Source organism: Mauremys reevesii, linkage group 2 (assembly GCF_016161935.1).
Source record: "Mauremys reevesii isolate NIE-2019 linkage group 2, ASM1616193v1, whole genome shotgun sequence".
Lineage (NCBI taxonomy): Eukaryota > Metazoa > Chordata > Testudines > Geoemydidae > Mauremys > Mauremys reevesii.
In genome coordinates this window covers 236,420,910-236,444,211 of record NC_052624.1, presented here as the reverse complement: position 1 = coordinate 236,444,211, position 23,302 = coordinate 236,420,910, and the positions used below count along the sequence as shown (strand labels likewise).

General features: G+C 44.1%; 1 long non-coding RNA gene across 1 annotated transcript in view; it reads left to right on the top strand.

Annotated features, from left to right (window-relative positions):
• Positions 1-564: 564 nt before the first annotated feature.
• LOC120396569 overlaps positions 565-23,302 on the top strand; it is a 47,254-nt gene continuing 24,516 nt past the window's right edge. The window contains exon 1 of the long non-coding RNA XR_005593232.1: positions 565-666. This is a non-coding gene — a long non-coding RNA (uncharacterized LOC120396569). The remainder of the gene's footprint in view (positions 667-23,302) is intronic.

The following is a 23,302-nucleotide window of genomic DNA, read 5'->3' as shown; positions in this document are numbered from 1 at the left end:
CTGGGTAGTTTTGGGCAAGTTGTTGTTTTAACTTTGTGTCACAGTTTCCTGAGATGTAAAATGCAGAGAACAGTGTTTGTCCCCCTCCCCACTTTGTAAACATTTTTAAGATCTGCAGATGAAAATTGCTCATTATTTGTAAAAGTATAGTACAGGGAGAGCAGCGATACTCAGACCTCAGTGGTTCAGGAGCCAAATTAGCAATCAGCATTACCCAAAAGAGCCACGGTTGTGTGAATTTATTGTTTCATTTACTATTTGTACAATTTATATAATTCTCACACCAAAATGACTGACTAAGTATTCTTATTTTATCAACTATGATTGGTTAATAGAACAATAAAAGCAGCCTGATTGGCTAATAACTTAGATTGCAGCACATGATATTAAAACACCATGTGATTTAATTATTAGCCACAGAAGGCACATTTAAGAGCCACTTAGGGCTCGTGAACCTCAGTCTGAGTATCACTGGTATAGAGGTAATTAGGAACATAGGACTGGAAGGGATCTCCTGGGTCATTGACTCCAGTTTCCTGCTATTGCAGGCAACCCCTTGTAATAGCTCATACATAACCCAACTAGTTTTAAGATGGAGCTTGATAAGTTTGTTTGCCCTCCCTCCCTCCTCCTATCAGAAGGTTGTTTCAGAATCTCAGTACTCTGGTGAGTAGAAATTCTGATTTCCAGACAAAATACATTCATTACCAGTTTATACCAATGCAGTAGTTTTATTGTTCTATTTTTCCATTGCTGCTCGGTGGATACTCTAATACTACTCTTACTACAACAGGTAAGAAAAAGCAGAATAGGCTTTTACACGAGGCTATCCTTGAATTGCAATATACTGATACCTGATGGCCAATCAAGAGTGTCACTAAATGAGCTTTGTTCATCCCTGACAGCTGGAAGATAATTATAGGGACATGAGTTTAAATGGAAGGGGAAGAGAAGGGATATTTCTGTATGTCAAATCTGCATCCTGAACACAGGGCCCCAAATTATACCCCAAGTGCTACAACTTTTGTGATCCCCCCAGGCTGCACATGTGTGTTATGGGGCTTGAGCTCAGTGGGGGATGTAGGATGATGGAGAGACCTTGAACTACTGGGAGAAGCCTGAAAGCAAAGATGATTTTTTTTTCTTGGAGGGGGAGAAGAACAAGTTGAAATGTGGAACACATCTAGAAAGCTTGATCAATACTGTATAAAAATGGGTAATTCTAGAATTAGAATTCTGTGTCTGTGGTGGGGAATAGTTGACAGAAGTGACAGATTTAGCTTTTGTGGAGAGGAAATACCAGTTAGTTGAAGCCCAAGGCAACTCTGGTAGCATAACTTGGTTTCTTAGGATTATGTGGAAAAAAGAAATCCTGGCTATGGCTCTCTTCACCGGCAAAATGGCAAGCATGCCTAATGTTGACAGAAGACTTCTTAGAATATTTCATAGCAGTGGGAAGCCAGCCAGGTTTTCCCAAGAACCAGCCAAGTCAGTACAGATAAGTTGAAATCCTTCTTCCTGTTCTATATTGTGTGACTAGTCACAGGAACCTCTTGCCAGAAGCTCCAAATTTGGTCTCCAACATGCTCTCTCCACAAGGCTGGAAGGCCGTAGTGAATAATGGGTAGTCATGGGCTTGGGGTGGGACGGTAACAAAAACATTTTACAAAGCCCTTTTTAAGACCTTAAATGAAAGGGCTTCAGGGGTGAATTATGAAGTTTGCCAGGTGACTCAGTGCACTGATCCACTAATATAAGCATCTGATGTCCAAGCAGTAACCAATCAACCTGAACTTCTAAGAGTATGGTGCACCTGGGTCTTGATTGGATGCGTCTCTCTTCTCTTGGGGAGCTTCTAATTTGTATTTATAACTGGCCCTTTCTTTCGGAGCCAGGAGACGCAGGCACTGACATGCATTTAGAATAATAAAACTTGAAATGCCAGTGTTGAATGGGATTCAAAAATGTGGAAAAGGTGTGTGATGAGAGACAATGGACAATGGGAATCATTTTCTCCCTCCCTGGTTTTTATAGTTCCTCAGTGATAACTTGTTTTCTCCATACTCCTTTTGATCCTTTTCAAAGTGCTAACCCTATAACACGTTCTGTTAATTTTTCATACGCTGTTTATAAATAGCTAGCCAATGTGGTGCCAAATTATGGAGGAATAAGTTGCCTTCTCTACCCATTTGCATGGCTTGCATAAGGAATGCCCAGAGCAGTGGTCCATATGCATGGGAAGAGTTCTGGGGCTACTATCAAGTTGCTCCTTCCTGGAACAACTTGCTGCAAAGGAGGCAGAGAATAGGCAGAGCCATCTTCCTGTACCTCCTCTTTCCCACCTCAGTGCCAGTCAGCAGAGTCATACCTTTTGCTCTCCCCTTCCTGACCACAGATGGGGAGCTCCGGGGAGGTCCAGGGAGCCTTGAGCCTCTCAGAGCTAATGTGTAACATCTAAGGTTGTCTAATGCAGAGATTAATATAATGGAACCTATCTCTCTTCTACCTGCTGCGCGCATGTGTCGTTTCGTCCTGTATGCGCACCTGTGCCATGCAGCACAGTGTCACATCTACCTGTGGCTCTGGGTTCTTAGATCTTGGTTGGACTTTTTTCTCATTAGTTGCATTTCCCATGTTTTTGTGATGATCAGTGGACTTTAAAATAAATAAATAAACCAACCAAACAAAAAAACCCGGTAGTGGGATAAACACTTTCCCTATGAGCATTTAAATCTCTGGATTGTGCTGCTTCTCTTGCAGACAGAAGCTACAGGAATGGCAATAAAAAAAACAGAACACTATTTTAATTGGAATAGAATTCCAGAAAGAGCGAGAAGACTAAAACACAGGGCCCTCGGGAAATGGAAGTAAGGGAACGAATGAAAAATGAATGAATAGCTGCACTGGCTGTAGTAAAGATGCTTAAAAATTGTCAACAGGCAATAAGACATGGAGGCGTTTACGATATGTGAAGGATTCAAACGGAGGGGGAAAAGCAATAGTTCTCAATCTGAGCTTTGTTCAGTAAGCCAGAGTCAGGTGAGCCACAGGCTAAGATCCAACTATATAATTAAAGCAACAGGAAGGAGCTGGAATGGATTTCTGTGGATACGTTTTCACTTGATTTGATGGGCTGTCTGGCTGACGAAGGACAGAGAAAGCCTCGGGTTCATGTTTGCTGAATGTGGTTGAAAAATACATGACAGCATGACTTGTTGATCATGTTTCCTGTCAAATAATTACAAGGGGTTTATCTAAGTGTGGTCGGAGCACGAGAAGAGTCTTGTAGACTAATATATTGGGAGTTTCATATGGCATAAAAGCTGGTATGCTCAGAATGATCTACAGCAGTTCCATTGAACAACCAGCATTCTTCAACAGCTGCCCCTCTGGGTATTGGGTTACTAAAGTATTTCCTTGAATGTAGGTGTGGAGCTATTGGACAAAAATCTATTTAAGTGCCTTCTGCTGTACATTCCCTGTTTCTGCCCCATGGGAAATTGACTCTGTATTCCCAGGTTTGGCTAGGATCAAACTTTTACAGCCAGTTCATGCCTATTTTTAATTCATGATGGGAGGAACTCATGCCTGTGCAGAGATCTAGCATGTGGCCTAAGCAACAGTTACACCCTGACTTGTGCTCAAAATGTGTCTTTCTGATTTTGTTGAACGTTAGGCCCACTTAGGAGCTAAGTCCAGTCAATGAAGGCATTTAGCTTAAGTGCTTTTCAGTCATGACACTGGTCAGTTGATAGGAGAGAACTGATCTACTCTTCGTTGAGGTAGTAGGGTATTGAGGAAGTTGGTTGATTGTGGGATTAAATTTCAATATTTGAAGATGAAGTAAAAGTAAGTGTGACTTACTGTTAGGAAATGGTTGTGTATAAGCACTGGGCCTTGGAGAGTACATGATGTGACTCTCTGTATAGTATAAACAGAGAGTGAGGGGAATCCTAAATGTAGCAAGAACAGTTCTGCAGCACGTTAAACAGTGAGCAGAGCTATTTTTTATTTTGTAAGGAAAACATCAATTAGATTGAACAATGTTTGCTGTATAATGTAGATGCCTAATTGTCTGTAGATGGCCCCTTTGAATTTTCTTTGGGATTCGTTGCGCCTTGGGTTAGGAGGAAACTATCAACAACAAGGGGAAATCCTGTACTAGTACTGAATAGTCCTTATTCTAAAGGTACTTCCCTTCTTGTGGGAATTGTATATAATCAGATCAACACTCCATAAAACAGATGAATTATTTTAGAAGGGAGACGGCCAGCTTCTTATTTAAAAAAAGAGTCTGACGTTATTGTACATAAGAAATAGTCAATTGTTAGGCTGGATGACATTCTTCCACAAGTTGCCTGTTCTGCACAAAGGTGGGGCAAAGTTTAAGGCATTGGTTACAGGAAGTTTTTGCTCCTTAGAGACTTTCATGTTTTCTAGAGCACACAATGACAACTCAATGCTAAAATTACTTTTTTTGGATAGTGCACCCTCTGGAATAAATGATTAGACTTTACCCTGCTACAATCTGGATTTTCTGGGGACGTGAATGGTACATGTATCTGTAACCCAACAACTAACGTCTATGGTGGGTAACAAATCAACCTGCTGCAGAGAGCAGTCACAACTGCCACATAGAACGTGCACACAGAGGCAGAGACTAGAACCCTGGGGCTCAAATTCACAGCTTGTGTAAACCATCATAGCTCAGTTGAAGTCCATGGCGCTATGACAATATATACCAGCTAAGATCTGATCCTTGTACTTCAGCTCTAACTACACAGGTTTTTGCCAGCAGCTAAGCCAGGGGTCAGCAACCTTTCAGAAGTACTGGGCCGACTCTTCATTTATTCACTCTAATTTATGGTTTCGCGTGCCAGTAATACATTTTAACGTTTTTAGAAGATCTCTTTCTATAATAGATAACTAAACTATTGTTGTGTATAAAGTAAATAAGTTTTTTAAAATGTTTAAGAAGCTTCATTTAAAATTAAATTAAAATTAAATTAAAATGCAGAGCCCCAGGACCCAGGCAATGTGAGTGCCACTGAAAATCAGCTCGTGTGCCGCCTTCGGCACCCGTGCCATAGCTTGCCTATCCCTGAGCTAAACCATAACTAGTTAAGCTAGCGCTACTAGTAAGTCCCATAACCCCCAGTGCTCCAGCCACTAGAGGGAGCTACAATTTACTCCTACCCAAAGAGTCAGAGTAGAGTGTTGTGAGATTCTAGAATGAAATAGCTATTAAAGGAAGCTCACTATGAAATGAGGTCTCCTAGGTAACTTTAAAAATCTTTTTCACTTTCATTTGTCAGATTTCTGTCTTCCCATTTGCAGTTGGCCAGACTGCCTGCTTATTGGTGTTGCCTACAAAGGATAGCCTGGCTAGTATCTTGCACAATCCAGAAAGGGCCCCATCTTTGTGATTCTGCCAGTTACCAAACCTCAGTCTCACTTACTCGCTATGCAGCAGTTAAATGACATGCTTGCTGCAGTGGTAGAGCTGGTGGGCAACCAGAGGGACCTAATACTAGGGAATTATTAGACTGTGTTGGTCTTTACTCTGTCACCAGAGATAAAGCTGGCATACTGAGATGGAGTGTTGAGCCAAATTTCCACTTAAAGAAGTAAAGAACAGGGATTTTCTAATGTCTTTCTGTTGTGCCACTGTGGCCTGGTCTACACTACGCGTTTAAACCGGTTTTAGGAGCGTAAAACCGATTTAACGCCGCAACCGTCCACACTAAGAGGCCCTTTATATCGGTATAAAGGGCTCTTTAAACCGGTTTCTGTACTCCTCCCTAACGAGAGGAGTAGGGCTAATATCGGTATTACCAGATCGGATTGGGGTTAGTGTGGCCGCAGATCGACGGTATTGGCCTCCGGGCGGTATCCCACAGTGCACCACTGACCGCTCTGGACAGCAATCTGAACTCAGATGCAGTGGCCAGGTAGACAGGAAAAGCCCCACAAACTTTTGAATATTTCCTGTTTGCCCAGTGTGGAGCTCTGATCAGCACGGGTGGTGATGCAGTTAAAAATCAAAATAAAGAAAGAGCTCCCGCATGGACGATGCGGACGTGATCGCTGTAAGGGCAGGCAAATCTGTTCTATCAGCGCTCCGTTACAGAAGACGAAATTCAAAATCATTTTTTAAATATCTCCAGACAGACGCCATAGCAGGGACTCAGCGCACTGCTGCGTGACAAGCGTAATGGAAAGCCAAAGAATCAAATGGACGCTCATGGACTGGAGGACTCAAGCTATCCCACAGTTCCTGCAGTCTCTGAAAAGCATTTGCATTCTTGGCTGAGCTCCAAATGCTTCTAGGGTCAAAAACAGTGTCCGCGGTGGGTCAGGGCATAGCTCGGCAATTTACGCACCCCCCCACCCACCCCCAGAAGTGAAAGGGAAAACAATCTTCTCTTGACTCTTTTACATGTCACCCTATCTTTACTGAATGCTGCAGATAGACGCGATGGTGCAGCACTCAACACCAACATCCTTGCTCCCCCCACGCTATGGCTGGCTGATGGTACAATACGACTGGTACCCGTCCTCGTCATCAGCCTATTGGCACATGGGGCAGTGCAAAAGGACTGGTAACCATGATGACCAGCATCTGTTAGGTCAATCAAGGGCGCCTGGTCCTAATTTTTCCTGGTAGATGGTGCAGTATGGCTGATAACCATCGTCGTCATAACAACAGGGGGCTGAGCTCCATCAGCCCCCACCCTTCATGTGTAAAGAAAAGATTCAAGTGCCCCTGAACTAGCAGGGGGATGCTGGGCTCCTCTCCTACACACTCCTTACTGTCCTGTCTGGACTATCATAGCAGCTGGAGGCTGCCTTCCACTCATATCTCACTAACAAGTCACTGTGTCTTATTCCTGCATTCTTTATTACTTCATCACACAAGTGGGGGGACAATGCTACGGTAGCCCAGGAAAGCTGAGGGAAGAACGGAATCAACAGGTGGGGTTGTTGCAGGAGCACCCAATGTGAATAGAATACAGATCATAATTTCTGCAGGATCTGACACAGAGCAGCTGTGCTCTCTGGTTCTCTGATACAGTGGTTCTCTAGTACACTTGCCCATATTCTAGGCAGGACTGATTCTATTTTTAGATACCAAAAAGGAGGGAGTGACTCAGGAGTCATTCCCAATTTTAACTTTTTGCCCCTGGCTAAGAGCAGCCAGGGGCACTTATGACAGCAGCAAATGGAACAGTGCAAAAGGACTGGTAGCCACGATCATCTTATTACCAATTTATGGATTGGTAGATGGTACAGTATGGCTGATAACCATCTCTGCTGTCATGCAAAAGCAAAAGCATACTGCTGTGTAGCGCTGCTGAATCGCCTCTGTCAGCGGCATCTAGTACACATACGGTGACAGACACAAAAGGCAAAACAGGCTCCATGATTGCCATGCTATGGCATCTGCCAGGGCAATCCAGAGAAAAAAAGCACGAAATGCTTGTCTGCCGTTGCTTTCCCAGAGGAAGGAGTGACTGACGACATTTACCCAGAACCACCCGCGACAATGATTATTGCCCCATCAGGCACTGGGATCTCAACCCGGAAATTCCAAGGGGCGGGGGAGTCTGCGGGAACTATGGGATAGCTTCGGAATAGCTACCCACAGTGCAACGCTCCAAAAATCGACGCTAGCCTCGGACCGTGGACGCACACCACCGATTTAATGTGTTTAGTGTGGCCGCGCGCACTCGATTTTATACAATCTGTTTTACAAAACCGGTTTATGCAAATTCGGAATAGTCCCGTAGTGTAGACGTACCCTGAGTCAGTCTCATTTTATGCAGCCTTTAAGCAATAAGTTGTTTGTGATGAGACACTTCTTTAGCCTTCATTGGTGGCTAAATTGTAACCTTTTTAGTGCGGATAAGGTAAAACTTTTGTTTCTAGTTCATGTGCTATGTAAGGCAGTCATTTTCTTTCAGTGCCCTGCACAACAGACATGCCCAGGCTGCACTGAATAGCTACTGAAAGAGCTATGATTCATATTTCATATGATGATTTCCTTTAATAGTGTAGTCACCAGGCTGTGAAGCTACGCTACCGCTTTAGGTTAACTCTTATCTTTCATTCGGTCCATGGAAAGATTTTATTTGATTATATTTGACACCCACATGAACAAAACATAGTTCCATGGGCTTTAACAGCTGTATGTTTAATTGGCCCGCCCTAGAAGAGCTATGGAGAGAATGTGCTTGGTACCTCTGGAAAGGGGGTGATAATAGTGGGAGATAATATGATCACAAAAATACATTCAAACAACATTAGGAAGGTTGCAAAGTCAAGCACTGAAAAGTATCGAGATGCTGGAGTTGAAGGTACAATTTCAATTTGGCACCCCTGTGCATATATACATTATGTGCACATTCAGTGCACAAGGTGGACAGTGCTCTCAGAATGTGCAGTTATGTAATATTTGGTTTATCCTCATTGTTCCATGTGGGTTCCTGGGTGTTTTTTACTGCACTCTTTTTCAAATCCTATTCTGAATGCAGAATTATTAATTTCCTCATTGGCTTTCCTATGGTGCTCCTCACTACAGTATCTGATGCTTCACACAAATGAATTAATGTCTTCACAATAGTCCTGTGAGGTGTGGTGGTGGTGGTACTTCCGCTGTACAGATGGGGAATTGAGGCACAGATTAAGGTCAAAAGTATCCACTAATTTTAGGTGCTCAATTTGAGAGATCTAGGACCTGATTTTTCAGAGTACTTAGCATTATAAAACACTCTCATGTGCAAAGTTGGCTTTCATGGCATTCCTCTACAGTGGTGAGTGCTCAGCTCTTTTGCAAATCAGACACCAGAGTCTCAAGTCAAATAGACAGCTCCTTTGCAGAGCCGGTAGTCTGGCCTGGAGCATGATGCATGCCTTCTGCTGCTGCCCCCCAGGGCTCCGATACGACCAACAGCTCTTTTACCTTCACCCAAGAGGTCTCCTTTGAGACCTTTCTGAGTTGCTGGCCTTTACCAGGACCTCCTCAGGATCTGGAAGCTAGTCTCAGTGACCAGGTCTAAAGTGGCCACTGAAGGAGGAGGACCTCGTTGTAGAACCCCTGCTACACAACTCTCATCTATGTATGCACGTGGTGGAGTCTCTCTTTGTTTGCCAGAGATTGGTCCTGGCTAGTGTCACCAGACTGAGTCCTCCTGGATTACGATTGGAGGCACAAGGTGGACCACAGATGCTAGACCAGTGCATAGGGCTGTCCACCCTGTGTGTCCCCTGTTGTGTGCTCCAGGAGGTGTGGGCAGTCTTGCCTACCACTTCTCTTGCTTTTCTTGAGGGGTCCTGCAGGAGGGTGCTCCTTGCCTGCCCCTCATTCCAGTCTCTCTAGAATTTGTCATCAGGCCCCTGCCTCATAAGCCTCCCTGTCCACCCCCAACATGCAACCAAAGTTGGCTGAATGACATCCAGCCCCTCCATCTCTAAACCACACCCAGAAAACATCTCATAGACTCATAGACTTTAAGGTCAGAAGGGACCATTATGATCATCTAGTCTGACCTCCTGCACAACGTATGCGCTCATGCTTCATAACATCCACTTCCTCACCCTTGTGTCCTGCACTGTCACCAAGTGGCAGGACCTGCTGCCACCTTAGGAGGGCAAGGAACCCTCGTGGGCCAACCTTTACTCCAGTCTGGTTCCATGGCCCACAGGGAATATCAGCTGGTGGCTCCTCCATGGAGCTGTGAGAACAGGAATATACCTGGGACAGTACAAACTCCCCTGACACCTGTCCTTTCTGCAGTGAGAGGGATACACTGGCACACATCTATGTTGGGTGCATCAGACTGCAGCCCCTTTTCTGGCTCTTCCACAACCTCATACTGAGGTTCTGACTGTACTTCTCCCCACACTGCCTCATTTATGCATGCTCCATCTGTGGATCTACAAAGTTGCAAGACCTCCTTGCTGACCTCCTCTTGGTGCCAGCCAAGATGGCTAGCTATCACTCCAGGAGGGGAAGATGGATGTTGGGGAGAGAGCGCTCTTTGACTGTGGGGCCTACTTCTCATCCCTTGTGAAGTCATGCCCCCAAGCAAAGGTCCTCTGGGCAGTGTCTACTGTCTGACGCCTTAGATGTCTTTGAAGAGAAATGGGTGCTGTCGGGGGTTCTCTTCTCGGTGTCCCCTTCTGATTCCCTGATTTTTGCCCTATGACCTTAACTCTCATCCCTAATTTTCATTTGTTGCCCTTAGTATTCAGCAGTGACCTGGGTTCACTGGCCCCTCCCTGCCCCTGGCTAAGGTGGCAGGCTTAGGCCTGCCATGTTTCCGGAACTGCAATAGGTACACAACCCTGATTCATCCTTAGAGCAGGTCCATCATGTGCACTGAATGAGGCTGGGGCCTGTAGTTAAAAACCATATTATCATCATCATGCAGCTACACAAGAGGGCTGACTTAGGTTTGTACAGGCAACCTAAATTCTGGTATATTGTAACTTTTGAGTGCTTGATTTGACAGCCTTAGCATTCTTTTAACATTGTGTGTGTGTGTGTGTGTGTATGTGTGTGTGATTTCCTAGGTTTCTATAAAAGCAAACTTAAAAAAAGAGAAGTTCTGTCAGGTGGCCTCACGTAGGTCATTAGCAGGGTTGGGAACTTTAGATCCACCAAACTGACCTCTACCACTTGAGCTAATGGCGTAACTGATAGCAGCAGTGGTTGTCATCCTCTATGTATATCAGCACTAGAGGGGGATCAGAGATGTGCTGTGCCTGTGGTTTCACAGGTACTTGTAACAGAGCAATGGGGAGACTCAGGAATCTTGGGTTCCATTCCAGGCTCTGGAGAGGAGTGTTCTCTAATGGGCACAGACTCTTCTTCCTGGTTCTCTTCCTCCTTCCCCCACAGTTTGACCCCTTCTGCTCATCCCTTCCACTTGTCGCTGTCTCTTCCTCACTCCTGTCTCCTTCTCCTAGTCCTGTCCTCTCTATCTAGCTCCAGCCTCCACACTTCAGGCTTCTTGTCCCAGTCTCTTTTCTAGCAAGTCCTAGTTCCATCCTCTGCTGCTACTCCTTTTCCCCACTCTCCTTGCCCAGTCAGTCCCAGTTTCCTACTCCCAATCCCTTGCTGGATCTGTCTCTCCCCTCCCTATGCCCATTGACTCCCAGTTCTAGTCTCCAACTCAGGGTCTTCATCCCATCTCAGTGTCTCCTGTTTCCCCTGCCCCCCAATCTGGCTCCCAGTCCCAGCCTCCCCAATCAGTTCCAGACTCCCCCCCCAAAAAAACCATTCTCAGTTTCTAGTCCCAGCTTTTCTCACCAGACTCCTTTCCCAGTCTACTCCTTTCCCTTCCTGGATCCAACTTTTGTTCCCTTTGCATTTGTATTGTATGGCTTCCTTGCCCACACTCCCTGGGTGCCAGCAGCAGCGTGTGTCAGTGAGAGCATAGGAGAGACAGGCTGTCATTCTTCATTCTGATGCCTGGCCCCAGCACAAGCTTGTACATATATTACAGGGCAAGTCCAGCTTTGCCCCTGTAGCTGTGGGCTGGAGCATGCTCAGTCCCATCACATGTTGGAGCTGTGAGTGGATGGAGGACGTTCATTCAGCATGGAATTGTTGGAGATTTTAGTTGTTGAGCTTTGCGAACAGGGGTTGCTAACAGGGAGTTTCGCAAGGGAGTTCTTTAGGTGAAGGAGGAGCAAATACAGCACCCTTGGGGTAAGTGGCTGTCTGTAGTGTGTTTTTGTGTTTGGGGGTTACTTGCTGTGTGCTGAGCTTGTGTTTGTCTGTCTGTCTGGTTGTTTGTTTGAAGGACCGTGTGCTGTGGCTGGCAGTTGGAAGCTCTGAGTTTCAAAGGAAGGTTTGAAAGCTAGAAGCCTCTGTTAATTGGCTAAGCCTTAGTCAGTGGGCAGGGCTATCAAGAAGGCCAGGGCTTTATAAAGCAGTGCGCAAGCAACCAGGGAGCTTTGTGACCAGGGGCTGCTAACAGGGAGTTTCACAAGGGAGTTTGGAAGGGGAGTGGGAAGGGGGCAAGGTTCACTTGCTGTTTTTTAAAACCTGTAAACTAAACTACATTCAAAACTTCTTGATTTAAACAAAACCCTTTCATTAACTAGGTAGCTGCAGGAGACAATGCAGAGTGGGGGCTATCCAGTTTATTGTGCCGAGTGCAGCATGTATGATTACCTGCCCTGTGGGTGGGTGGTGTATGTGTGCATTCGGTGCAAGGAGCTCCTGGCCCTCAGAGACCGTGTACGGGCTTTGGAGGCCAGGGTGGCAGAACTGGAGAAGCTAAGGGATGCAGAGAGGTATGTTGATGAGGCTTTCCGGAACACTGTAGAATTGTCCCACCTCCGGTCAGACAGCCCCTGTGCTGTTGAGGAGGATGAAAGGCCCAGGGGAGCAGAGCAGTCAATGGCAGCAGAGGGAAACCTTCCCATAGTTGGGATCCTCCTTCCAGATGGTGCTGGGGTTGCCTCTCGCACTGAGGTTACCTCTCCAGGGGAGGGAACTTCAGTCACTAGGAAAAGGCAGGTGTTAGTAATGGGAGATTTGATCATTAGAAACATAGCTGGATTTGTGATGACTGGGGTAACCGTATGGTGACTTGCCTGCCTGGTGCGAAGGTTGCAGATCTCTCGAGGCATCTGGATAGACTTGTGTAGTGCTGGGGAGGAGCCAGTTGTCATGGTACATGTAGGTACCAATGAAATATAGGGTGACCAGATGTCCCGATTTTATAGGGACAGTCCCGATTTTGGGGTCTTTTTCTTATATAGGCTCCTATTATCCCCCACCCCCTGTTCCGATTTTTCACATTTTCTGTCTGGTCACCCTAATGACATAGGGAAGGGTAGGAGAGATGTCCTGGAGGCCAAATTTAGGCTGCTAGGGAAGAGACTGAAATCCAGGACCTCTAGGGTGGAATTCTTAGAAATGCTCCCAGTTCCACGCACAGGGTCAGGTAGGCAGGCGGAGCTTCAAAGTCTCAATGCGTGGATGAGATGATGGTGTAGAGAGGAGAGGTTTAGATTAATTAGGAATTGGGGAAACTTTTGGGATGTGGGGAGCCTATACAGGAGAGATGGGCTCCATCTAAACCAAAGTGGAACTAGACTGCTGGCACTAAACATTAAAAAGGTTGCAGAGCAGTTTTTAAACTAAGAGATGGGGGAAAGCTGACTGCTGCAGAGGAGCACGTGGATCGGACAGAGACTTCTCTTAGAGGAGAGTCTATTGATAGAGATTCTTTAGGTTATAGTCAGGAGCAGAGGATGGAAGACGATAATATAAGGGCCAGATCAGATGAGAAACATTCACATAAAGAATCGGACACATCAGAAAAGGGCAGACAAATAACCAGGGACAAGTTTTTAAAGTGCTTGTACACAAATGCTAGAAGTCTAAATAATAAGATTGGTGAACTAGAGTTCCTCGTGATAAAGGAGGATATTGATATAATAGGCATCACAGAAACCTGGTGGACTGAGGACAATCAATGGGACACAATCATTCCAGGGTACAAAATATATTGGAAGGACAGAACAGGTCGTGCAGGAGCAGGGGCGGCTCTACCTTTTTGGCCGCCCCAAGCAGTCATGCGCGGGAGGCGCCCCGGAGCCGCGGGAGCAGCGGACCTCCCGCGGGCATGACTGCAGAGGGACCGCTGGTCCCGCGTGGCTCGGCTGCACCTCCCGCGGCTGCGGACGGTTCGGGGGTTCCGCGGCTCCGCTTGAGCTGCCGCAGTCATGCCTGCGGGAGGTCCAGCCGAGCCGCGGGACGAGCGCCCCCTCCGCAGTCATGCCTGCGGCAGGTCCAGTCGTCCCGGGGCTCCGGTGGACCTCCCGCAGGCATGACTGCGGCAGGTCCGCCGGCCCAGCCTGCCGCCCCCCCGGCAGCAGGGAACGGGCCGCTCCTCGGCTCGCAGCGGCAGGATGAGCTGGGGCCCCAGCCTTTTGCCGCCCCCTAGATTTTGCCGCCCTAGGCACCAGCTTGTTTTGCTGGTGCCTAGAGCCGCCCCTGTGCAGGAGGGGGAGTGGCACTATATGTGAAAGAAAATGTAGAATCAAATGAAGTAAAAATGTTAAGTGAATCCACATGTTCCATAGAATCTCTATGGATAGTAATTTCATGCTCTAATAAGAATATAACATTAGGTATCTATTATCGACCACCTGACGAGGATAGTGATAGTGACGATGAGATGCTAAGGGAAATTAGAGAGGTTATCAAAATTAAGAACTCAAGAATAGTGGGGGATTTCAATTATCCCCATATTGACTGGGAACATGTCACCTCAGGACGAAATGCAGAGACAAAATTTCTCGATACTTTAAATGACTGCTTCTTGGAGCAGCTGGTACGGGAACCCACAAGGGGAGAGGCAACTCTTGATTTAGTCCTGAGTGGAGCGCAGGAGCTGGTCCAAGAGGTAACTATAACAGGACCGCTTGGAAATAGTGACCATGATATAATAACATTTAACATCCCTGTGGTGGGAAGAACATCTCAACAGCCCAACACTGTAGCATTTAATTTTGAAAAGGGGAACTATGCAAAAATGAGGGGGTTAATTAAACAGAAATTAAAAGGTACAGTGACTAAAGAGAAATTCCTGCAAGCTGCATGAATGCTTTTTAAAGACACCATAATAGAGGCCCAACTTAAATGTATACCCAAAATTAAGAAACACAGTAAAAGAACTAAGAAAGAGCCACCGTGGCTTAACAACCGTGTAAAAGAAGCAGTGAGAGATAAAAAGGCATCTTTTAAAAAGTGGAAGTCAAATCCTAGTGAGGTAAACAGAAAGGAGCATAAACACTGCCAAATTAAGTGTAAAAATGTAATAAGAAAAGCCAAAGAGGAGTTTGAAGAACAGCTAGCCAAAAACTCAAAAGGTAATAACAAAATGTTTTTAAGTACATCAGAAACCTGCTAAACAACCAGTGAGGCCCCTGGATGATCAAGATACAAAAGGAGTGCTTAAAGACGATAAAGTCATTGTGGAGAAACTAAATGGATTCTTTGCTTCAGTCTTCACAGCTGAGGATGTTAGGGAGATTCCCAAACCTGAGCCAGCTTTTGTAGGTGACAAATCTGAGGAACTGTCACAGATTGAAGTGTCACTAGAGGAAGTTTTGGAATTAATTGATAAGCTTAACATTAACAAGTCACCGGGACCCGATGGCATTCACCCAAGAGTTCTGAAAGAACTCAAATGTGAAGTTGCGGAACTATTAACTATGGTTTGTAACCTGTCCATTAAATTGGCTTCTGTACCCAATGACTGGAAGATAGCTAATGTAACGCCAATAGTTAAAAAGGGCTCTAGAGGTGATTCTCGCAATTACAGACCGGTAAGTCTAACGTCCGTACCGGGCAAATTAGTTGAAACAATAGTAAAGAATAAAATTGTCAGACACATAGAAGAACATACATTGTTGGGCAAAAGTCAACATGGTTTCTGTAAAGGGAAATCATGTCTTACTAATCTATTAGAGATCTTTGAAGGGGGTCAACAAACATGTGGACAAGGGGGATCCCGTGGACATAGTGTACTTAGATTTCCAGAAAGCCTTTGACAAGGTCCCTTACCAAAGACTCTTATGTAAATTAAGTTGTTATGGGATAAAAGGGAAGGTCCTTTCATGGATTGAGAACTGGTTAAAAGACCGTGAACAAAAGGTAGGAGTAAATGGTAAATTTTCAGAATGGAGAGGGGTAACTAGTGGTGTGCCCCAAGGGTCAGTCCTAGGACCAATCCTATTCATAAATGATCTGGAGAAAGGGGTAAAAAGTGAGGTGGCAAAGTTTGCAGATGGTACTAAACTGCTCAAGATAGTTAAGACCAAAGCAGACTGTGAAGAACTTCAAAAAGATCTCACAAAACTAAGTGATTGGGCAATAAAATGGAAAATGAAATTTAATATGGATAAAAATAAAGTAATGCACATTGGAAAAAATAACCCCAACTATACATACAATATGATCGGGGCTAATTTAGCTACAACGAATCAGGAAAAAGATCTTGGAGTCATCGTGGATAGTTCTCTGAAGACATCCACGCAGTGTGCAGAGGCGGTCAAAAAAGCAAACAGGATGTTAGGAATTATTAAAAAGGGGATAGAGAATAAGATGGAGAATATATTATTGCCCTTATATAAATCCATGGTACGCCCACATCTTGAGTACTGCGTACAGATGTGGTCTCCTCATCTCAAACAAGTTATACTGTTTATACTGTATACTAGAAAAGGTTTAGAGAAGGGCAACTAAAATGATTAGGGGTTTGGAACGAGTCCCATATGAGGAGAGATTAAAGAGGCTAGGACTTTTCAGTTTGGAAAAGAGGAGACTAAGGGGGGATATGATAGAGGTATATAAAATCATGAGTGATGTGGAGAAAATAGATAAGGAAAAGTTATTTACTTATTCCCATAATACAAGAACTAGAGGCCACCAAATTAAATTAATGGGCAGCAGGTTTAAAACAAATAAAAGGAAGTTCTTCTTCACACAGCGCACAGTCAACTTGTGGAACTCCTTGTCTGAGGAGGTTGTGAAGGCTAGGACTATAACAGCATTTAAAAGAGAACTGGATAAATTCATGGAGCTTAAGTCCATTAATGGCTATTAGCCAGGATGGGTAAGGAATGGTGTCCCTAGCCTCTGTCAGAGGGTGGAGATGGATGGCAGGAGAAAAATCACTTGATCATTACCTGTTAGGTTCACTCCCTCTGGGGCACCTGGCATTGGCTACTGTCGGTAGACAGGATACTGGGCTAGATGGACCTTTGGTCTGACCCAGTACGGCTGTTCTTATGTTCTTATGTAAAACAGGGGTGGGCAAACTATTGCCCACGTGCCACATCTGGCCCATCAGACCATTTAATTTGGCCCTCAGCTCCCGCCAGGGAGCGGGGTTGGACGTTTGCCTTGCTCCGGTGAGCGGGGAGCCGGGGATGGGGTCAGGGGCTTACCCCGCTCCACACGGTTCCCAGGAAGCTGTCGGCATGACCCTCCTCCAGCTCCCACATAGTACATGGAGGCATGGCCAGATGGCTCTGAGCACTGCCCCATCTGCAGGCACCACCCCCTGCAGCTCCCATAGGCAGCGGTTCCCAGCCTGGCCGCACTTCAGAGCTGGACAGGGGACAATATGCCGCTGCTTCTGGGAGCTGCTTGCGGTAAGCACTGCTCGGAGCCTGCACCCCTGAGCCTCTCCTGTGCCCCAAACCCCTGCCACAGTCCTGATTCCCCCTCCTGCTCTCTGAACCTCTCGATCCCAGCCCAGATCCCCCTCTTGTACCCAAGCCCCTCATCCCCAGCCCCACCCCAGAGCCTTCACCCCCAGCCAGAGCCCTCACCCCGCCATGCCCCAACAGCCTGCCCCATCCCTGATCCCCCTCCTGGCCTCTGAACCCATTGGTCCCAGTCTGGAGCACCCTCCTGCACCCAAATACCTTATCCCCAGCCTCACCTCAGAGCCCGCCCCAGCCGAGCCATCATACCCCAATCCCCTGCCCTAGCCCTGATCGCCCTCCTGCCCTCTGAACCCCTGGAACTGCCTCCTGCACCCCCCCAGCCCCACCCCAGAGCCCTCACTCCCCCCCCTGCACCCCAACATGGAGCCCTCTCCCACACCTTGAACTCCTCATTTCTGGCCCCACCCCAGAAACCTCACCCCCAGCCAGAGCCCTCACCTCCTCCTGCACCCCTACTCCCAATTTCGTGAGCATTCATGGCCCGCTATACAATTTCCATACCCCATGTGGCCCTCAGGCCAAAATGTTTGCTCACCCCTGTGCTAAAAACTAAGAAGTTGCTACTGAGCATTTGTGAACTGCAGTTTTTCAAAGACTTGTAACTTGGCCAAATTTGGGATGATTTTCATGGAAATAGCAAAAAGCACATCCCTGATACAAAGGCCACTGTCCTGCTAAATTTCCAGTCCCTGCTCCAAAGCATAGAGGGTGCTAGAGCTGTTCAAAGACTAGGTCACCAGAATTTCAATATGGGTTTTTTCCCCATCCTCATTCTTAGAATCTTATGAACCGTTTTGTCTAAAAATTTCCAAAAAGAGTCAGCCCGAGGCAGACCTCGGCTTGGAAAATTTCAGCCCAAATGATTAAAGTTTGGCAAAGAGATACACAACTGGAAATGTGGTCTTATAATAGGCAGAAGTTGCCCAACACATCCCATAAGACTGAAAGGAAAAGAAGCTTCAGTTATTTAAAAAAGCCAAACTTTGGCTACTGCTGCAAACTGTCAATCACCACATACATTTGGCATAAAATATGAGGAAAAATTAGGCTGAGCTGTAGTTTTCTTATTGCATGATCTTTTCTTGTTTTAAAAAAAATTGTGATTAGTTACCACAGCTACCAATTGTGGGCAGTATTTCACAGGGGCTTTAAGAAAATATTGCTTCCTGTCATTGAAAGGTTGGTAAATCATATTGCATGGAAGATTATCTTTTTTTCATTCTTTTGTAGAGTGTTGCTGAAATACCTTGTGTGTTAAGGTGAGATAGTCTTACTAAATTTTAACAGTTTATTTGTACTGGAGTCAAACTTCATAGTATACATCATCAGACCACGCTTTGCCTTTACCACAAAGTATAAATTTCCCCCTTCTTGGCAGGGAGAAATGACAGCAGAGACTGATGTTTGACACTTCATTCTGACATGAAAACCATTTCCGTTCAGAGACTTGGAAGGTCCTGACTTGAAGCCTCTTGCTTTAACACTACACTGCTCTGGCCTCCTCCTAAGTGACAAAACAGCTATTTCAAAAGGCCCAGAAGAGATGCTGAGTTGGTGTATTATGAACTCACTTGGTGTTTAGTTGACAGAACAGTGCCACTCAGAGAAGCCTCAACTCCCCCTGTTATTCTCTTTAAAATTTCCTGAATTTGAATAGATTCTAATAAACAAATATTAGTTTGACCCTCCCAGCCCCTTATTTGATCAAATTCCTGATACAGCAGCTTCTACTTATTTCTATCTGTGGTACATATAGGGCTCCCATTACCACAATATCTGAATGCTTCACAATTTAAGATAGATGTATTTGTCATCACAACACCCCTGGGAGGTAGTGAAGGGCTATTATCCCCATTTTACATACAGAGAAATAAGGCTTAAGAGATAGGGCTAGGCTGACCAGATAGCAAGTGTCAAAAATCAGGACAGGAGATAGGGGGTGATAGGTGCCTATGCGAGAAAAAGATTCCAAAATTGGGACTGTCCCTATAAAATCGGGACATCTGGTCACCATAGATAAGGCATAATTTGCCCAGGAAACTCTATAGTAGAGAAGGGAACTGAACCTAGGGGCTCCTGATTCCTAGCCTTGTACCCCAGCCACTAGATTATCCTTTCAGTCTGGTCTCAGTCTCTTAGCTCTATAGCTAATCATTTGATCAAAGGGTCTCTAACTGACCATGAGGAGCATATCGAAGTATTTAAAACACATATCAGTAAATTAAACTGTTACACATAGGTTATTTTTAAAACTCATTCACCAATCCCTCCAAAATGGGTGCCAATGGGAGCTGTGCAAAACATGGAGGTTTCACTCACAGGGGTATATATGAGTAGTTTCTTTGGTTTCTGTCCACGTGGGTTCCAACACACACCCTATCTGCTTGAGTTGTGGTTTAAATTTTGGGTTCAGACACATCAAACATTACAGGGTAATTCAATGTATATTAGAAAAGGGACCATGCTGCAATATTTTGATCTGTATTTCAAACAACCCCAAATGACAGGATTTTTCCCCCCAACATAGAGATAGAGGTGTGACATATGGGTTTGGATTCAGATTTGAATCCTACTTTCAAGATTCTTTGGATGCAGAGTTCTGGTTTGATCCCATCTATATATGTAAACATTGCTGAAGGAAAATGAAGTCAAAGAAATAAGTTTTATATATAGTTCTTAAAGGGGTGAAGGTGTGTTCTTTATATATAGCTCTTAAAGGGGTGAAGGTGTGTTCTTTATATATAGCTCTTAAAGGGGTATTCTCATCTCTTGTGAATTCCACAGTCTAGATCCAGTCCCTGTGAAAGTTCGATCTCCCATATTCAGTAATTTCCCCCTTTTTGCATTGTTCCACTGGAATATAGTTGTGGGAAGTCATGGCCCAAGAGGGAGTGAAGCTCTTTCAGGTAGCTAAAGGCAGTTCCTTGAAGGCCTTTGAATAACAGGATGAAGAGTTTGAACTGGACTCTGTATTCAGTGAGGAGCCAGTGCACAGAGCCATGCGCTGGGTTGTTTGTGGTGACCTCTGTTGCTGAGTAGATGGGCCTCTGCATTTTGTAGCATCTGGAGATTTTTCAGTGCATGTATGTTTGTTCCTAGATATAATGAGCTTCAGTTATGAAGCTTAGAGGTCATGAATACATGGAGTAGTGTGGCTAGATTAGTGTGTGGAACAATTTTCTGACCAGTCACAGATGGAAGAGGGTATGTATTGCTGCCATGGTTGTCCAGTAATGTGAAGAGACCAGTAGGACACCAAGGCTGTGGACCAATTCAACCACTTCAGGAAGATGGTCTTGTGATTGGAGGTTATTACAGAGAAAGTAAGCTCTCCAGTGTATTTTCTCGTACTACAAGCATCAACCCAGTCTAACCTGGTTTAGCTTCAGCCAGGTGCTGATTTTGCCAAACAGTGATTTAAATAACTGATTTGCATAGTGATTTAAATCAGCAAGCAGGAAACCTTGATTTAAACAATTGATTTTAATCTTGTTTTGCATTTATACTTTTTATTATCCTAAGAAAGGTTGTTTCTCATTGGTTGGTAACCATTAAAACAAGTTGTTGATTTGCAACCAAATATAACCTTTGCACTAAATTTGATGCTTCTTTTGCTATCCAGGAGGACATACTAAATCCATACACATTTAAGCAATTATGTAGCTTAATATATATATATATATATATATATATATACGTATTCAGATTCTTAATTTTTACATTTTTTTTGCTGTTAGAAAATGGGGAATGATACATTTGTATTTACTAGATGATGATTTAATTTTTTACTTTTGATTTTTGCCAAGCTCTATTTGAATAAATTAAAAATAAGCACAAAACTAGCATTTTAATTTTTTTAAAAATTGGTTAAATAAACTACCTTAAATGTGCTGGATACATAAGAAAGATACTTTAGTTTTAAATGCAAAATATGTTTTATAAATGAATTATTAAATAAAGGAAGTATTCTCTGTAATTAGTGGATCAAACTGATTGCTTCTGATCACCATGTCCTTCAAGATTTTAGAAGTAGTAGATCTCATCCTCTCACATCAAGTTTTTATTCATAGATTGGAAGAGGAAAACAAGCTTCCAGGTGCTTAGCCAGTGACTTCCACCAGTTCAGTGCTTTGACTTTCTTTAAAGTTTGGCAGCACCCAAGTACTGCTTAATATTATTTAAAATTAATATAAATTATTTTAGTATAATAAATTTTAGGCTTTAACATAGATTTTAATAATTTCAAATTCAATTTTAATTTTTTTAACTAAACCTGTATTTAATTTAAATAAAAAATTCAGTTTAAATATCAACAATGGGTTTAAAAAAGCCATTAATTTTTATCCACTCTGATGCTGGAACTTCAGCCCATATTGTTTCACTACATCAGCTCTCCCAACGGCTTTCTATAAATCATTAACAACATTCAGGAGAATAGTGAGCTTTGTGAGAGTCTGCAGATGAGGGCTTTGGAGGTGGAGGAACAGGTGTCCTTAATAGTTCTCTGAGTCCGGCCTGAGTGGAAGGCCTTCAGTCATTTTTTCCAGAGTATTTTTGTCAACAATGTATCACTGTAGAGGTGATACAAGAGTATTTGTTGATTGTACAAGATGTTTCCTTCTAAAGCTGTGAGTACCACTCTGCTCTGTACCAGTTGCTGGCTGAAAACATGTCAGTATCCTGAATCCTTCTCAGTCAATTGGAGAATGTTGTTTGCTGTACCTTGTCCATTAGCCAGGTTAAAGAAAGGAGGTTAGATGCTAGAGAGAACATGGTGCATTATGGGAGATGTAGTCTGACTGGGTAACCCAGCCTATAGTGGACAATGGGATTATGAGGTACCTGGACTACAACTCCCTTGAGACACCATGGCAGCATTTCTAAATAAAACTATTTTAGTTTTCAGCCAATATATTTTGGTTTGTGATTCCTCCCCCCACCCCCAAAAGTAAGTTTTTTTTCAAGGTACCCTCCCTTTCCATTTTCCAACTAGCTCTAATCTGAGTGCTTACTCTTGAAGAATCATGTGTCCGAGTGTCTAGCTTGACGGTAGCAGTGTGGGCTGTGACCCTCCATAGCACTTTGCCAGCTAGCCCTTATTAAAAGAGCTTCCATGGCTTTTTTCTTCCTTAATATTATCTATGCAAACTTTTGGCTCCTCTCATACTGGCAGCCCTTTGCTTCCCTTCTCCGGTATTATTGTTTCCTTGCTTGAATGTGCAAGCGGAGACAAGAAAGAGGGCTGTTGTTATAATGCACATGACCAATTGTCGATTCTCAATGAATGGTTGTAATAATTCCCGAATGCCTGATTGGCAGCAAAATACTTTTTGTTATTGGGGAGATTGTGAAGTGGGCTACACCATTTTAAGGGAACATTCAGATCAAATCTATTTTTTTAAAGGACCCTAACTTCCTTTCTAGTGCCCCCAGCTATGCAGCTTCTTTTAGTATTAGCAGCTGAAAGTGACCAAAATACTTCCATTTGACTGGAACCAACTATCCACCTCCTCAAGTACAAGAAATTGAACAATCTCACTTAGGACCTGGTCCAGAACATAATAAAGTCAATGGACAAACTCAATGAATGCAGCTGGAGACAAACCTGCGAATTAAATCATCATAGCCCTGTGCATTGGCCCTTGATTTTTTATGTTGCCATATTTTGCTTGAAGGATATAGTTAGTTTTCAGTTTTGATTGTGTTTTTTAAAAAACATAATCAAGACACTGTCTAAGCTTTAAATAGTAAGTGGAAGATATTGTATCTGTTGGCTTGTGTTTATCTCATGGCTCCTATACCATGGTAATTATATTCATTTACAATATTCTAAATCACTATAATATTTCAAAATTGAAAAAAATTGAATTTCCTGTTTGAATGATCAAAACAAAAGTTCTAAGACTGTATAAATCACCTCCTTTCAATGTGTCCATGATCGCCAAAAACCAGTCAGAAAATGCCATTTGTGTGCAGAATGCCCCAGCCATTTCACAGTGATCCCTATATTGCTGTAACTATCCATTACATGATCCAAGTT